The sequence below is a fragment of the Rhipicephalus microplus genome, chromosome 3 (genome assembly GCF_043290135.1).
Source record: "Rhipicephalus microplus isolate Deutch F79 chromosome 3, USDA_Rmic, whole genome shotgun sequence".
Classification (NCBI taxonomy): domain Eukaryota; kingdom Metazoa; phylum Arthropoda; class Arachnida; order Ixodida; family Ixodidae; genus Rhipicephalus; species Rhipicephalus microplus.
The window spans coordinates 62,909,303-62,924,156 of NC_134702.1; the positions used below are offsets into that span (position 1 = coordinate 62,909,303).

At 46.3% G+C, this 14,854-nt stretch overlaps 1 protein-coding gene across 2 annotated transcripts in view; it reads left to right on the plus strand.

Annotated features, from left to right (window-relative positions):
• Nucleotides 1-14,854, plus strand: part of LOC119161180 (uncharacterized) — a 386,858-nt gene that overhangs the window by 91,447 nt on the left and 280,557 nt on the right. For both annotated transcript variants that reach the window (XM_075889640.1, XM_075889641.1), the window contains exon 2: nt 9,064-9,142. The gene's annotated coding sequence lies outside the window, so the exon portion shown is untranslated. The remainder of the gene's footprint in view (nt 1-9,063; nt 9,143-14,854) is intronic.

Consider the following 14,854-nt stretch of genomic DNA (forward strand, 5'->3'; position numbering starts at 1 on the left):
CAATGAAGAGGACGATGACGTTTTGGTTTTCAGAAAAAAAACAGCCTCCACCTTGACTGCTAGAGAATTTTTCCACTGTAAATAAATTGTTAATATATCCGCGACAATTTGGTGGACGTGCTAGGTACAACGCAAGACCGAACCACGCAACAATAATTTCGCTAACACGGGTCCTTGCTCGTTATATTTTTGTACATTATTGACGGGATGGTAAGGAGACGTTGACGCACAAATAGGGCGCCGGGTTCTCCTTATCGCGACAGCCATGCCTATGATAATTCTTTAAGCACTTTCAGCACACGCAGAAAGCTATAGGATGCCTCATAAAACGTCAAAATTGACCATCGCCGCCAACATGCATGAGTGACGCGAAAATCACCATTATGACTTCATCATGTGACATCATCATGTCGCAAAATGTTGCGTTACAGGATGACGTCATCACATGACACCATCGTTGGTCAGAAGTAGGCCGATCCCGGCGGTATACTGCAAAACACTGGGATGTGCAGGAACGATTGTGCGAACTTGAGTCGATGCCAGCGTGATTCGATCCTGTTCTTGGTGTGAAAACTGCTCGCAACAGTTGTAAATATCGCACGTGTACGACCGCATGCAGCAAACGCTCGCAAGGCGTGCGATCCTACAGCCTTTTTGCAATACCACACCAGGCGTAGAATGCTTTCGGGCGGATCAGTGCAATCGTTTGAGAACGCAAAAAGAACTAGAAAATGGAATCGGTCTTCGGGAGCTATTCGGGACCGCGTGGTCTTTTTCATTTCTTTTTTTTTTTGTCATTATATCGCGATATATCTGAAAGCGCTTGCCACTGGATAACCTACACTTCTTGGCCGACAGATGTCGATGCTGACAAAATGTGAAAAGCGACACTATGTTCATCTTCTCAGTATGAACATGCGGGCGTGCTTACCTTAGTATTGGAAACACATTTTCATTGACGCACGTGTATTAGCGCAGCAGTGACGCTCCTAAGACACTGGGGTTAACAAACACACTCGATAGTGTACGCTGCGCTGCATGACGGACGCAGTACTTCTCGTTTTTTTGTTTTTTTACACCCCGAAAAGCGTGCGAAGTGTTAATTGGGACTACTGACATCTCTGAACGAACGGATAGCATTCTTTCTGTGACTGCATGGGTGGATTCATTTCAGTGCAGTATAGATGCCGGTGTCGGAGTTTCAGATTTGAACGCCCCATAGCCTGGAATTCCTCGCCTTGGTAGCTGACGTATGAGCCAGAAAGCAACGTCGCTTGGAATCGTTAGTCATCTCTGTTTTCTGTCTGCTTTCTTGCGCGCATGCGTGTAAGGTATAACGGTGCGTGAAACCGACAGATATAGCTTATCGCTGTCGCCATCAGCGTTAGGGGGGGGGGGTTGCTAGGGGGAACCAAGTATGGCGGCATGGCTTCACCCCTCCCCACGTCTATTCGCCGGCACCCCGGTTCGTCGGAGTGCCTCTCCTTCCCTGTAATGTGAATGTATGAGGCTGACTTTGCGCCTCCCCCCCACGATTCAGGGTGCCTCCTTACCTATTACATCAGTGTATAGGGTTGAGTTTACGGCCTCCCCCCCCCCCCTTTATGTCAATAGGGGTCCCCCCCCCCCGTGCGCCCGCCTACTATCATCACAAAAGAAGGCCCCAAAAAAGTTAAACGACTTAAGCGAAAAAAATCTACAGGAAGCTGAAGTTTAATGATTTTTTTCGCATTCTTCAAAATGTTTCAATTAAAACAAAAAATGTCGCCCAAATACGAAGGTGAGTCCGAAAATTAACTTTAGTTATTTCTTACAACAAAAATATGCTCGAGCGTGAATGCAAGCATATATTTACTTCTTAGCACGGTCTCTAGGCTATAGCCTACTTTCGGTTGAATGCACCATATTGGTCAGCGCATGATTAACCTAGGCGGGATAACCAATGCTCATTGAAGGTAACTGACTGGATTCCAACAGAAGGCAAACGTGCGAGGGGGAGAAAGAAAATTAGTTGGGCAGATGAGATTAAAGGACGCCTGCGATACCAAATTTGGAAACTCGAGATCCTTGTGTTGTTTGACAGTCGGCATCGCCCCTGCTTCATCGCTACAATTTTACGCCTCTTCGCACATTCATTTTTTTTTATTAAATATCAGAAATCACTAACCAGTGACGTAGCCAGGTGGTGGCACACCGGGCCAGTGTGTCCGCCGAAATTTATTTTCGCCATGGCATACAGAACCAGCAATTACCACTTTAACCCCCCCTCCACCGAAAAAAAAATATCTGCCTATGCCCCTCTCTCTAACAGCTGCTTGCGCAACCCTTGGATAATATTTACCGCATGGAACGTCTCGAGGTAGCCCCGCCGCGGTGGTCTAGTGGCTAAGGTACTCGGCTGCTGACCCGCAGGTCGTGGTATCGAATCCCGGCTGCAGAGGCTGCATTTCCGATGAAGGCGGAAATGTTGTAGGCCCGTGTGATCAGGTTTGGGTGCACGTTAAAGAACCCCAGGTGGTCGAAATTTATGGAGACCTCCACTACGGCGTCTCTCATAATCATATGGTCGTTTTGGAACGTTAAACCCCACATATCAATGAATGTCTCAAGGAATCTGTGCATAGTGGAAGATGAAATCGAATCAGTGTGTTTTATTCGGCCGTAATTACAAAGAATGCGTGCGAAATACATGGACTCTGAACAAGTCCAACAAATAAAATACATTGACACAAAAGTCGCATGTTCTTGAGGTTATTTACGCATAGTGTCCCAGGGTATGCCCTGGAGAGGGATTTTTCTACGGGCGTCAAGGGCGAATATGCTATATTTCGTCTCTAAGAATAGTGTGCCGCAGGCGCACGTGCATAACTTGGTGTGTGTTAATGTGAGCCGTAAAAATATGATATCTCTCCGTCCTAATATGGCTGGATAATATGAGAGCTACAATACATCTTGCCTTTTGTAATTCCAAAACTGTTCGCTCGTGAAGGTTATTGACCTTTCTTTGTATTTGTATTTTTGCACTGACATCAAAGGCAAACAAGCTGCATTTCTCTAGGAATGCATCGTCGTGAACGCACGTGCGCCACCAAGTGTGTGTTAGTGTTAACCTAGGAGAATATGATACCGAGGACGGACCGTGTAAAAACTAGCGGCTCTTGTCTTGTGTAACTTCAAAACTGTTTTCCCAGGAAGGTGGTCTCGTTCCGCAGGCAACAAGGGTGTACGTTGTTACCTTATTGCGCTCTGCTTAAAAGACGAACACTTGAGATAATGGACTGGATTAACACAAGCGGAAATAAGGTAACAATGAATAGCTATCAACTTGCCTAAGCAAGTACCCGGCTTATAAGTGCTTACGTGCAATATAGTTCTTCTCTACAGGAATGCGGCGCCATGAGTTCGCGCAAACCACTCGTGTGTTAGCATTGTAGACGATAGATATATTTGTGGGGTTTAACGTCCCAAAACCACCATATGATTATGAGAGGCGCTTTAGTGAAGGGCTCCGGAAATTTCGACCACCTGGGGTTCTTTAAGAGAGAGAGATAAAGATGCAAGGAAAAACAGGGAGGTTAACCAGACGCACATCTGGTTTGCTACCCTGCACTGGGGAAGGGATAAAGGGGAGAAAAGAGGTTGCAGAGAGATGAGAAGGTACACACAATCACGAGCACACTCGGGGAGCACACACAGTCTACAGGCGGCCGCTCAGGTTTGTTGACTTTGGGTAAAGTAGCAGTGCTTTAGTTACTTTCTGCGCAACTGAGGCAGATGCCCAAGGTCCTAGTATCTTCTGCGCACAAAATGGTCCGGGGTCAAGTTGATTCAAAACCATCCGGAGCTGGCATCGCTGTGTGTCGTAGCAAGCGCAGCTGCACAGGACGTGTTCGATGGTCTCTTCAGCTCCGCAGTAGTCGCATGTAGGAGTGTCTGCCATACCAATGCGAAAGGAGTACACCTTTGTAAATGCAACAGGGGTTCTTTAACGTGCACCCAAATCTAAGCACGCGGCCCTACAGCATTTTCGCTTCCATCGAAAAAGCAGCCGCCGCAGCCGGAATTTGATCCCGCGACCTGCGGGTAAGCAGCCGAGTACGTTACACCTACTAGACCACGGCGGCGGGGCTGCGTTATAGAGGTAAGAAATGTGATGCATCTATTTTCTAACTTGACCAAACTGTCTGAGAACCATATATTGACTCTTCACTGCTGTAATTTCAACATTATTCGCTGCAATAAATCGTAGGCTTCCACTGGCATCAAGGGCGAATGTTCTATAATTCCAAGAATGTGGCGTCGTGAGCACACGTGCACAACTTACTGCGTGTTAGCATTAGGAGTAGAGAATATAGTGTCTCTATGTTTTGACATAGCTGTACCGTCTAAGAATTTTCACGTGTAAGAACATTGACCGTTTAAGGAGCTTGGCTATGGATTAGTGTAGTTTCAAAACTGTTCGCGTGAAAATACAATTGCCTGCAGAATATGACCAACGGAATGGAGCATCGAAGCTGCGTGTCAAATTGTGTGTTTTTGTTTTGTATATTATCGAGTTGCTCGCCGTGAAGGTGACCGAGTGCAGAGTCTGAACCACAGGACGTTTTATCTGGGCTACGTGTTAGACGTGTGCCACGTGGCTGGTGCTTCGTGTGTGAGTTGATTATTCGCCAGTGAAAGTCATTGAAAGGGAATTGTGAACCACAGAAGCTACCAGTGCGTACGTGAACACTTCAAAGATGCATCAAAACTACACTGGCAATTGAGAACGGTGCCCAGAGAACCCTATAAGGAACGGGCCGATCCCATGCTTTGACAGTCTGCTCGGCACCGGACAAGACATCCACTGTGGGAAACTGCCGGGACACAGAGAGAGTCTCGCTCGCTGGATTCCGTGCCGACCGGTTGTGCCCTCGCGATTTCCGATGACAGCGTTGCTCTGGCCGACTGGGTTGGCCCTACGCCACCTCCTGCCGCCGGTTCCCTACGACGACGACAGCGTAGCTCTGGCCGACTGGATTAGCCCTACGCCATCTTCTGTCGCCGACAAGAGCTCTCGCCAGTGGTGCGCCGTCCTCGGACTTCTGCAACCGTTTCCTTTTTTTCCTGTCTTCTCCTCACTTCCGTCGCTCCCTGTCCCACCACCTCGCTTTCTCCTTCTTCTCGCTCTATCTCTCTACCTTTTAATCCTATCCTTTTATTCCCTTCTCTACCCCCATCCCTCGTGAGCTACTGTGGAGGTGTCCTCCCCTTAGAGACAGTTACGGCGCTCACTTTTCTCTTCTTTTCTTTTAAAAATCACTTGCCCCGCAGGACACAGAGCAGCGAACAACACGGCTGGAAGCCCAACGCCCCGCGTTTTCGTGGAGTTCCGCCCCCCCCGTCTCGCCATCTTCGAGGGGCACTTCGGGAATGGCGCCAGTGTTATAAGGCACTGCACCGTGCTCCCGACCTGGCTGCAGAAATTAGGTGCCTTTCTTCTCTTCTAACCACTACCACCACCACTCTGCGTCGCCCAGTTACGTATATCATTCGCTCGAACTTGGTGGACGGCGGAGTCTATTAGGGGCGAAGCTCCCTACGCCGTGGGTCGTTCGCTCCTGTGTAGTTGTAGTAGCAGTAGCAGTATGTAGCCACCTCTAGTTTATGAGCTGCCATATATATGGCGTTGTGTGTATGTCTTTGGGAATAATATAACTAGATGGAGTTACTGGTTTTCGTGTCATATCCACGAAGTGAAGATAATTAGTGGAGTGAAGCGTCCATCCGTGCGTCCGTCCCTCTGTCCGTTCATCCGTGCTTCTGTCCGTCAGTCAGTTCGTGCTTCCATCTGCACGTCCGGCCTCTGTCCGTCCGGACGGAAAGATGGACGCACGGATGGATGGACACACAGACGGTCGGACGGATGGATGCTTCACCCCACTGATCGTCATTCACTCCGTGGATATGATGTGATTTCTTTTGTTTTCATTTATTTTTTGTTCAGATCTTGCTGTTGGATCATCCATCTGTTATTGAGCATTGTCTATACATAATGTAACTTTCATGCATGCTTCATTTGTCAAAAATAATTATGAATTTTATAACCAGTTCACCTTTGTGGGGAAACGAACTCTTAGTTTTGTTGGACGCATGTTTTTTTATTAGCTGGGAAATAGCTTTCTCATTGCCTAAATGCATTATCAAAAATCAAAGTTCTTTGTTAGGAAAAAGATCTTGGCTCCTTCATACCGGCGATTGGCACAAGCCATACATCAGAGGCCCAATCCCGTGCCACAACTTGGGAGGAGCTCGGGCTTCGGCCCCAAGTCGCGACATATATGTTAAACAAAATTGTACATTATTAGGCATGAAATGATTGGGGCTTTATGCATGTGCAAGTTTTAACAATGCACAAATCTGCGAAAGAAAAGTGTGTCACATTTCGCAACACGAAAAAAGGGGACTGAAGTCAGGGTCACTTGCGTCTTTTGAGGCTCGCTTGCACACCGCAGTCATGCATTACGTGTTCTGCACTACTCCTTGCTTGATTGCAAGGTACAGTGTCAAGTACACTACTTTCACACCTAAATGGCATCGGTTGGAAGTGTGATGATAACGCGGTACGTAAGATATTTCTCAAGGCCGAGCGACGCAAGACACGCTCGTCGAAACAGGGTACGCTTTGACGTGCGTGGAATTTCGATGCGTCTACATTATTGTCCTTTCAAGGTGATCCCGCTTTCCTCTGGCAAACACAGCCGGATCAATAGGTCTACACTCTTGCGCTTTGCTCATCGCCTATGAGAGCAAGTATTTCGGGCTTTGTGAAAGATAGTGCTTGTAATTGCGGTGATTTATACTAGACTGTTACTGATATGAAATAGCGCTTTGGCAGGCTGAGAAATGTGACAGATTCTTCTGGCATACCTGCAGACGTGTCTTATACGTTTTACATGAACGCGGTAGTATATCATTCCATTACAGCGCGCATGAATCATGTTAGCTGTGTTAGCCCTGGAGTCATCAAGGGACCACGAAGCTTTTATTCACCGGACAGAGCGTGCGTACCGTCGATACAATTTCATTAGTATTGGCTTGTGACACGGTTTCAAAGCGGCCGAAAATAACGTCCCGCTGCATCATTATCGTCATGAAGACATTGCTCGATAGCATACAATTTTTTCGTACACGGCCTGCACACCCATAATAATGCGCAAGGAGTTTTCATGCATTCTAATCGAAAGGCCCCGCACGACGTACGGCACTATTGTCTACAAGCATCGTTCATCGTTTGCTGAGACATACGCACCTGCATCAAAGCCACTGCTTCCTCCTTGGAGCTTGAGCCGACCGCGAGTTCACTTAATGATTCCAGGAATGAGGAGAAAATCGGACTTACCCGACACATGCCCTGAAACAACTGAGTCTATTCCTACTAGAACAAAACTACAGTAACCACGTGCACATTTACACGGATGGCTCTACTACGCCGTCTAGTTCAGGTGGAGCAGTGGTTATACCATCACAAGGGGTAACTCGGTGTTTTAAGACTTCACATATGACAACTTCAACGACGGCAGAACTCGAGGCTCTGCGCAATGCACTGGAACACATCAATTCAGAAGAAAGACCAGGTAAATTGGCTGTGTTTTCCGACTCAAAACCAGCGTTACAGTGCCTGATATCAGTTCTCCGACGCGGATGCCACGACCAGTTGACTTACCAAGCCGTGAAACTTCACCATTTTTTAATACAAAAAGGCCATGACATCGTCTTTCAGTGTTTACCTGGGCATTGTGGTATAGGCGGCAATGATTCTGCAGATCATGCTGCTCGCACGTCACATAAAGAAGCGAACAGCGTTACGATTCCGCTTTCAAGAGCGGATGCGGTGAGGCAGATTCGTCAACTGGCCCGCAGTCTCACACTGACTGAGTGGAACACACCAAGCATACGACGTACAAGACTGCACGAGCTCGAGCCTTCACTACAACTCCGGCTTCCACCCGGCCTACATCGACGTGCAGCTTCGCTTCTCTATCGCCTTTGGCTGGGAGTTTCTTTCACGAAAGCTTATACCACGTTAATCGGAATTACTGACAGTGCGGCGTGCGATGTTTGCGGCACCGACAAAAATATCGAACACCTGCTGTGCCATTGTCCTCGATTTGCCTCAGATAGACAAGTACTTGCCAACGCAATGCGGCGACTGGATGATCGGCCTCTTTCTGTGCAGGTGCTATTACAGCAACGTCCACATGCCTCGACAGCCCACAAGGGAGTGAAAGCCCTGCCGCGTTTCCTGAGAAAGACAGGCTTGTGTGAACGCCTCTGACATGCGGTAGAGTTCTACACGCTGCAGTGAAACTACTGTCAGTCTCTCCCCCACCCTTTTTTTTCTTTTCCCTCTCTTCCCTCTTTCTCGTCTTTCTTGTCCCCTTCCCTAATCCCCCAGTGTAGGGTAGCCAACCGGATGTCTTTCTGGTTGACCTCCCTGCCTTCTCCCTTTTTGTTGCTTCCTCCTTCCTAATCCAATACTTTTAGAGATGCCAGTAGACGGCAGTGTGGAGGGAGGGCGGCTTCAGGTTCTTCACCCTGTCTCCTCGAAATTTTGATAGAGGGAGGTGTTTTACCGTAAAAAATAATTGAAACGGGTCTTTTCTCGAGAAGTGAAGCCCTTCAGCGAAGACTGCACATTCATCCCCGGATCGTTGCAGAAAGCTCAGGTACAGATCATGCGAACTATACTTGCAATGCTATTACCATAGATACACCTTGGAAAAAGAAACATCCCTCAGCACCCGCGCACTTTTACAGGTGCCCTTCAAGTGTGCACTAGCGGTGGCTGACACCTTTTGACATTTACGCACAACAGCAGCGCCTTCGTTATTGAAGCGGTCGCCCCCGCCGAAGAGAATACGTTAATCAAGAGATTGCACCGTAAGCCCACCTCACTGACGTACTCCCACAGGACGCTGCTAAGGTCACCGCAAATTTCCAGTTTGGAAAGAATACGATAATAAACCAATCTACGAAGAAACGCCGGACGAAATGTCTTAAGTTTTCCTTTGTCCCACGCAGGCCGTCCAGCTCGGATCGAAAGGTCACCCTTGATCCCGGGTCTCGTCAACTCTAGCTACCTGCGTCTCACTCATTCCAGGTGAGTTTTTTTGTGTTTTATAACGTGTCGACCTTGGTATACGCGGCTTTCGAGTAATAACAGGTTAAAGCAGAATAGTAGTGATATTTTCCGATGTTTGATCTAACCGCGACGCCTGTAGATGTCTTCGCGTTGCACGAATTATTCGTGTACGATCGAACAAATATAAAGTCCGTGCTTTCACGGCAGTGCCAATAAGGTTCGCCGAGAGAGATGTATATCGCGAGAACGTCGCCTAATATAGATAAGTTTGACGTCACATGCTGTGGTAAAGCCATATATGGATGCATTTGCCACCATGCCATATATGGCCCGTATACACTTCCCTCCTTCACACACACACAAAGATATATATATATATATATATATATATATATATATATATATATATATATATATATATATATATATATATATATATATATATATATATATATATATATATATATATATACGGCTACATGGCTGCATGCACAAAATTTATGTAGTGTCGCGTATGGTCTTCACGTAGGGCTTGTTCAACCACTGATGGTTATGTGTTTGTCTAGTTGACTTTTGCGATGCCAGATGACACCACCTACTGAGACGTTTACGATCACGCCTCTGGTAACGTGTGTCAAACCCTAAACTTTAAGAAGATCGCAGAGGAATTATATCTCTATCAACTAGTGGTGTTATTGTGGTTCTGTGCCGGTTATCGCTCTTACTTTGGGTCCTCGATTTTTTTTGTGCGTGACTGCTTGCGCCATGTCATTTCTTTTAGTCTTTTTTTTTACTTTTCGGACAAGCTCAAATTTCACTGGGTTATATTTTTGGTAACAACAGAATGCTAGATATAGATAGATGATAGAACGTCGCACATTATCTACTTCGAATTACGCACTATTGGCGGGCTCATCTTTCACGGCTTTAAGCGAAAGAACGAGAACATTGGTTAAAAGAAAGTATTCATCTCAAAACGTTAACTGTTCGTAGTATCGAACATTCTTCGAAACCTTAATTAGAAGAACAACGCTGTGCAAACTATATATAACACTTCTAATGGAATTTGAAGTTGATTGCACGAAATGTTTCCTCTTTTATCTACACGACAGCAAGTAACAAATTTATTTCTTCTACTAAACTAAATGGTACATGCTTTCGTAGGCGTGCAGCCTAATAGTTGCGTAAGGGTTTTGTCTAGTTTTCTAACAATCTTGATGCTTCGATATGCGGTTTCAATGGCGCATAGGGAATTTATTAATTAGCGCGCCCTCCTCCATGACGTAATATCAGTTCGCAAGCGGGGCGCTTGGTTGTCTGTCCGTTATCGGGGGGTGGGGGGGGGGGGGTTATGCGCGCAGGCCAGCCGCCCGCGCTCTATTCACCCACCAATTTGTCGTTACCCAACACGAAGCCGACGTGCTACGGCGACTGCGAAATGATGACTACCCTGTGCAATCGTGCTCACAGAACACTGTCAAAGTGATATATATATATATATATATATATATATATATATGTATATATATATATATATATATATATATATATATATATATATATATATATATATATATATATATATATATATATATATATATATATATGAGAGAGGGGGCTATAAGTAAGTTCCACTAAGCGGCGGTGTCATCCACTACACTCTGTTGACCCACATTGCGTAACTAAAGTGCACAGGATGATGATATGCTCGTTTCACTGCGACAAACTTATCTATTTGTGACTTTTTTTTCTTTTGCCAGTTCTTCACGAAAACGGGCGTGCGCTAAGCGAATGGCGCTGCTTGCGTAAGTCGTTGCGCAAATACCTGCACGACCTTGGCATTGACGTTATGGCGCTGGGAAACGCGAACTGCCTGCGAGCTCTTTTTTGTTCTTTTAGTGCACAAAGATGTGCACAAAGATGTGTAGAAAAAGGAAAAAAATAGGTGAAAGCAACAAAACTAAATGAAAATTGAAGTGATCCCACCGATGTGTCTGGCACTTCCCTTTGTCTCTCTGTACCGCATAGCTTTGTACTCGACGTAATTTTCATGCGTTTACTTTTTTTTGGATGATTGGTTGCTTTCAGCATAAAGGTACGGGTTTCAGGAGGGAAATATACTGTTATCGTTTTTTGGATCGCTTAAGTGTTAGTGCGGTGTTTACGCTTACCTGTCATTTATTTGTTAGTTATCTTTGCACAGATTGTTGTTGCTAAGGCGCTATAGGCGCACTGGGAAAGACTGTAGAATTGGGGGTGCAACCTGTTGTGAACCAACGCAGACGTTATTGAGTGATTGCGAAACGCCTACCTCTTGCGTCATGTTTGCGCAGCACCGGCGTCAACCGCGATGCAGCCAGTTCGGTTTGGACCACTTCATACAATTTACAGGCTTAATTCCCTGTGCAGTTGAGGTCGTGGCTCATATTTTAGACTCTAAAGCGATGTACGTACATATAGGGGTTTATTCCACATTTACGAAGCGGATACAGAGTGACTCCGCGTTGCATTTCTATGTAACCATACGCGTTTTAGATGTGCCATAAAAAAATACAAGTTCAACTGTGGCGCGCGGAGTCTGCTGAGCCGCTGTCGGCGTGGTCGCTGCCGTATTCCTCGTACCTGGTTTTGGTAACTGGAGAAAAGTCTTCCATTTCTGTTCAATTCGTATAGGCAAATGAAGGTATTATGCGTCGTTATATGCTAATGCGCATGGTCTGATTACGTTTAATAAACAGAAAATGTGGTGCTAAAGATTGTAAATATAGTTAGTTTTCGAATAGTGTCCCAAGATTTAGGGGCCCCAAAACCGGTTGCGTACGGCGCTATCAGTGGGTCAAGGAGGAGGTGAATTTTCGAACGGCGTTTCACTCTTACCGATTGCGTCTTGCGTTTCTGGAGCCATTAGGTCGTAAAAGAGAAGCTACGACAAAAATAAAAGTAAAACATACCGTTCCGTAAGAGCAAAACAGTTTCAAGTGGTGTCCCTTCGTGCATAAATGTTAAAAAAAGCAGATATATTAGTGGCGAAAAAAAGGCAACTTTTTTGCTCCTATAGTAACCGCGCGTGCTTTTATCAATCTATAGTTTATAAGCCATGAGAGGCTGAGCACCGTCACTTCAGTGCGTGCCGCCATGGATGACGTAAAGCTTTTTCGGACAGGAGCTCTCGCTAAGATCGAGAAGTAGCGTCCCTAACGCAAAACCCGAACGCTACATAGGTTCCGCGCATGCGAAGTAGCCTTGACGCTATTTTGTTCGGGGAATAGAGGCTCCAAACTCTCGGGGTCTTCTATTCGAAAACTTCCTAATAAGAATAAAAATAATATTATTAATAATTATAATAATAGCTGAAAGATCATAGACACAATTCTATGGCCACCCTTACTGCGCGTCGAGGCCATACAGTGAAGCATCGTTATCATCGTAATGATAATCACGTGCTTGTGTCACAATTCCTTTCGTGGAGAAGAACTTAACGAACCTCGTCATTACGACGAAGGAAATAAACGGCAAGCCATAATAAAACACTACGAGCTCTCACTTGTTATCCATAAGGGCACGGAAAAGAACACGCACACAGCTTTCACAACATAGTTTTCGAGAACGAATTAAAGCGCGGTCAAGGTTGGACACCGCTAGCGGGGCATTTAATTGTTGACAAAGAAGAAACACTCGACCAGGGGCATCGCCCTCGGCGCCTTGAAAGCCATGTGCGAGAGTGGCGCAAAAGCGAGCGAAAGAGCGCATGGCGCACGCTTGAGGCCTGCGCCGCCGTGCTGGGCCATTAGCTGACTAGGACGCGGTCGTTGTCAGTCGGGGAGTGTATTCGGCGTGCACACTGATGCCATGGTCATTAAGTATTGCTGAATGAAAAAAGAGTGTAAAGAGGGCGGAGAGGTATAAGTAATAAAACATGGAAGAGTGAATGACTGCTGACGTTTATATCTGTCTGTCTGTCTGTCTGTCTGTCTGTCTGATTTATCTATCTATCTATCTATCTATCTATCTATCTATCTATCTATCTATCTATCTATTTATCTATCTATCTATCTATCTATCTATCTATCTATCTATCTATCTATCTATCTATCTATCTATCTATCTATCTATCTATCTATGCCCCACCGCGGTGGTCTAGTGGCTAAGGTACTCGGCTGCTGACCTGCAGGTCGCGGGATCGAATCCCGGCTGTGGCGGCTGCATTTCCGATGGAGGCGGAAATGTTGTAGGCCCGTGTGCTCAGATTTAGGTGCACGTTAGAGAACCCCAGGTGGTCAGAATTTCTGGAGCCCTCCACTATTGCGTCTCTTATATGGTGGTTTAGGGACGTTAAACCCCACATATCAATCAAATCAAATTGTCTGTCTGTCTGTCTGTCTGTCTGCCTGTCTGCCTGTCTGCCTGTCTGCCTGTCTGTCTGCCTGTCTGCCTGTCTGTCTGCCTGTCTGCCTGTCTGCCTGTCTGTCTGCCTGTCTGTCTGCCTGTCTGTCTGTCTGCCTGTCTGTCTGTCTGTCTGTCTGTCTGTCTGTCTGTCTGTCTGTCTGTCTGTCTGTCGTGTGTGTATATGCATACGTGTGTGTAAGAGTGCCTGTGTGTAAACCTATGTGCGCGCGCACGTGTGCTTCCTCGTGTGCGAGAGAGAGACTAGGGGGGGCTCTGACTAAAAGCTGAGAGCCCTCGGGTATCTTATAAGCATCTCCTTAGTCTTTTCAACTAGCTAAATACCTAATCAGGTAGATGTCTGCTTTGCATGCTAACTAACGCACTAAACGTCGCGTGCTGTCGTGTGACTGGGAATAACAGAAGTGGGCCAAATTGGCCGTCTTCGCCTTTTTCTGGTTCACATAAAAAATGCATCTGCGTCACCATCGCGTGAAGCTAATAGTAACAGGCGCTGTACATAATCGAAGCCAACAATTTTTTAGCAACCCAATAGCCGAGTTGCGTGCTTACTTACGCGAAATTTCTAAGTGCCACGTGTTCGGGCAGCGCCACTCTGAGTGTCACGCGAAAATTCCACGACAATAGGCGACCCTCGCATGATCGACCGGAAGCGGCTCCCGGTACTCAGGTTGGCCGTTTCCGGTACAGATCGCGGCATTGAGTAACGCTTTGTCTTCTTCGGCGGACAAGGGGGCTTGCCGTGCGGTGCTGCGAGCAGCTCTGAAGCACAGCAACAGTGAACCCAGACTATGGAACAGTGATCGGCACCGCCTGAAGAGCGTGCGTCCTCGCTAGCTCTCCTCGTTCGAAGTTTGTCGTCGACGACGTATTGCTGTAAACTGACAAGGTGAGGGTAGTACGTAGAAATAATGACGCTCTATGTGTGTGAATGCTTTGTCGAGGCCCTGATTACGCAGTGTCTGCATGACTGCTGACATCTCTATAGTGATTAAAATGCCTTCTCGTAATCTATGAAGGCTATGTACAGTGGTTGCGTGTATTTTGAGCACTTCTCTATCACCTGATTATCACCTGATGGATAGTACGAATGTAGTCGATTATGATATCCTGCTTGATCTTTCGGTTGACTGAATTCTAATGTTGTACTAATTCTATTAGCAATTAGCTTTCTATATAGCTTGTATATTGTAGCGATGCTGAGACAGACAGGCTAAAAAACAAGCAACTTTATTAGGGCGAACTTGTGGCCACTAGTCTAATGACTATGGTCGTCGAGTCCGAGTAGCCGAGAGGCACAGATTCAACTAACTTCCTCTTCCTCGT